The sequence below is a fragment of the Rhagoletis pomonella genome, unplaced genomic scaffold (genome assembly GCF_013731165.1).
Source record: "Rhagoletis pomonella isolate Grant_MI unplaced genomic scaffold, Rhpom_1.0 Rhpom_scaffold_00007, whole genome shotgun sequence".
NCBI lineage: Eukaryota > Metazoa > Arthropoda > Insecta > Diptera > Tephritidae > Rhagoletis > Rhagoletis pomonella.
The window spans coordinates 859,460-863,427 of record NW_023458561.1 but is presented as its reverse complement, the minus strand read 5'-3'; positions in this window follow the sequence as shown (position 1 = coordinate 863,427).

The following is a 3,968-nucleotide window of genomic DNA, read 5'->3' as shown; positions in this document are numbered from 1 at the left end:
GGATACTATCGATAGTACCGCCACTCGATAGTTTTCGAAACGATAGTTGAAAATATCGATAGTATCGATAGTTCTATCGTCGTGAGTGGTATTGGATTGAAATGCTAAATTGCTTGAAAATTAAATAATTAATAAATTTATAAAATTTATAAATTTCTTTGTAAATTAAAGAGATCATATAAATTATTTAAATTTGAGCGCATCATAAATCACTTCTTATATTAATAAAATAAACTCAAACTCCTCCCACTAGAAAGAGGACAGGCCCAGCTTTCTAAAAAGGCGTACCCCCTTGGGCTCCTCCCACAGGCCCCTAGGGAACCGTTTGAATAAGGGGGGAAACGGAATTTTCTTAGGCAAACTGAGCAGTTTGAAGTGGAATATGACCCAACTAACAGAAACCGTGGGATTTTTTAATAAAAGAAATTATGCCAAATTAAATATCGGTCGATTTTGAATAAAGAATAAAAAAGTTAATCAAAAATATAAAAAACAAGTTTTTATAAAAAAAAATGTTTTTTTTTAACAAATGTATTCTTGCGTAGAATTCATTTTTGCGTAGGCGGCCTTCGGCCGCACTTAGGGATTATAACCCTCCGGCAGTAGAATTCTCCTTTCTGTGTTGCCAAAGAAGGGGGGCTGAACACCTTTTGCAGAGAACACCTTTCTGCGTAGGCGGCCTTCGGCCGCACTTAGGGATCATAACCCTCAGGCATTAGAATTCTCCTTTCTGTTTTGCGAAGAAAAGGAGCTGAACACCTTTTCAGAGAACACCTTTGTATATTTTTAATGCTTACTGGGTTATATCCTATCTTCTTTTGTCTCTCATTCTTTTGCATATTTTGGAGTTTGACAACTGAACTCCGCCATTTAATTTGCATATGCAACCAAAGTCAGACGCGTGATTTTGAAGGTATTTTTATTTAATGAATTGTGATTAATTGGTTAATATTAAAGTCGTAAAGCAAGTTATAACTAATCGAGTAAAGTGTAAAGTGAAGGGGAATACAAAAATATATTGGTAAAATGGCTGCTTTAAGGAGAATAGGATTGATAAATGTACGCTAATTTCCGAATTTTACAAAAAAGGGCATATTTCAAACCCAATTTGTAAATAAATTAGTGACCAAGGTAGTAGTGCACTTTGGCGAAGGTAGGTCAAAATGGACGGAAAGTTGTTTTTGTCACTTAAATGCAAACTCTTGGAAACTGAATTTTTGTTTCACAAATTTGATTTTAAGAATATAATACATTCACTATTCTTTAAAAGCACCAAGTGATGCAGACAACATGTATACACAAAACAGCTGATATGCACTTTGACGCTTTATCCATTTTTACCCGGAGAAAAAGTCCGAGCTGTTTCGGGCAGGAAGAAGAAGAAACTTACGATCCAATACGTTCCAATTTTCGCTCTCTATTACCCATTTTGTTGAGTACGGGAATGATTTCTGGGCTATTTTGGGCACCCGCGGGATCCCGCGTTGCGTACGGGAAAGAACCTAAAGTCCGGGCTGTTTTGGGCAGGAAGAAGAAGACACTTACGATCCAAAACATTCAAATTTTCGCTCTCTATTACCCATTTTGTTGAGTACGGCAATGATTTCTGCGCTATTTTGGGCACCCGCGGGATAACGCGTTGCGTACGGGAAAGAACCTATTGCAGCTTGACATGCCTGTAGCTCAGCTGTTTTTACACATGATGAAATAATACAAGGTGGTATCAGTTGGGACAGCTCGATTTGACACTGCCTTAGCTCAGTAGAATAAGAAGAAAAACGGGAAGAAATTAATCCCCATTTGGGGGAAATATATAAATTTTCATATTTTCTTCTAAACAAAATTTGCTTTTTTTATAGTATATTCGCAATGAAATGAAATAAAATAAGATATAAAACCTTTTTGAGAAAACAAAATGTGTATACTGAGAGAAAAAAAAATTCAACCATATTATTAGGCAAAGAATTGTTAAAGAAGTAACACTGTTTCAGCTAACAGGCTAACCTAATATTCGCGGCTTGCGTTTTGGTACGCACGCCGTCGAATTTGTTTTTTTGCGTCACCCGAAATTGGCTTGCGTGCGTTTGCATTTGATTTCATTGAGCGAAACGTCAAATCAAAATGTCACGCAGAACAAAAATTGGAAATTGAGTTAGCTTCATACGCACGCCGTTCAATTTCGGTTGGTCCTATACAAGTTGTATCTGCATGAGAAATTTTTGACAGTAAATTGGCGGCGTGCGTGAATATTAGGTTAGCCTGTAAGGCAGTCAATATGGCGGAATTGGAGCGAGAAGTTGCCAACTGATAACACCTTGTATTAGGTTTGTTCCACACGAGCCCGCGGGTACCCACGGGTGCCCAAAGCAGCAGAGAAAGCGTTCCTCGCGCTAGAAAAATGGGTAATAGAGAGCGAATACGTTCCACTTTTGGATCGTAAATATCTTCTTCTTTGTGCACGAAACAGCCCGGACTTTTTTTCCGGGCACAAATGTGCAAAAGGGCAATTTGAAATAACTGCTGTTGTTGTTTAAATCCGAAAGCAAATTTTATAAAAACAAAAGTGCAAAATATCACAGAATTTTCAGAAAATGTAGTTATTTGGTAATTTTATTAGCCATATAAGATAAATACACGTAAAATCATTGTTTAGAGCTGATATGTTGATTCCGGGCACGAAATGTGGTTTTTTGCGTTCCTCACGCTATGGGCACTTTTGGCACATTTTTGACACTTGTGTGAGAGTAACTTATTTTTACTCTCTAATTACCGGAGCAGCCCGGAAAGCGTGGGGAACGAAGCTATTATTGCATCATGGTTTTTGCACAGTGCCTATTTACGGTAGAGCTGGGATACTATCGATAGTACCGCCACTCGATAGTTTTCGAAACGATAGTTGAAAATATCGATAGTATCGATAGTTCTATCGTCGTGAGTGGTATTGGATTGAAATGCTAAATTGCTTGAAAATTAAATAATTAATAAATTTATAAAATTTATAAATTTCTTTGTAAATTAAAGAGATCATATAAATTATTTAAATTTGAGCGCATCATAAATCACTTCTTATATTAATAAAATAAACTCAAACTCCTCCCACTAGAAAGAGGACAGGCCCAGCTTTCTAAAAAGGCGTACCCCCTTGGGCTCCTCCCACAGGCCCCTAGGGAACCGTTTGAATAAGGGGGGAAACGGAATTTTCTTAGGCAAACTGAGCAGTTTGAAGTGGAATATGACCCAACTAACAGAAACCGTGGGATTTTTTAATAAAAGAAATTATGCCAAATTAAATATCGGTCGATTTTGAATAAAGAATAAAAAAGTTAATCAAAAATATAAAAAACAAGTTTTTATAAAAAAAAATGTTTTTTTTTAACAAATGTATTCTTGCGTAGAATTCATTTTTGCGTAGGCGGCCTTCGGCCGCACTTAGGGATTATAACCCTCCGGCAGTAGAATTCTCCTTTCTGTGTTGCCAAAGAAGGGGGGCTGAACACCTTTTGCAGAGAACACCTTTCTGCGTAGGCGGCCTTCGGCCGCACTTAGGGATCATAACCCTCAGGCATTAGAATTCTCCTTTCTGTTTTGCGAAGAAAAGGAGCTGAACACCTTTTCAGAGAACACCTTTGTATATTTTTAATGCTTACTGGGTTATATCCTATCTTCTTTTGTCTCTCATTCTTTTGCATATTTTGGAGTTTGACAACTGAACTCCGCCATTTAATTTGCATATGCAACCAAAGTCAGACGCGTGATTTTGAAGGTATTTTTATTTAATGAATTGTGATTAATTGGTTAATATTAAAGTCGTAAAGCAAGTTATAACTAATCGAGTAAAGTGTAAAGTGAAGGGGAATACAAAAATATATTGGTAAAATGGCTGCTTTAAGGAGAATAGGATTGATAAATGTACGCTAATTTCCGAATTTTACAAAAAAGGGCATATTTCAAACCCAATTTGTAAATAA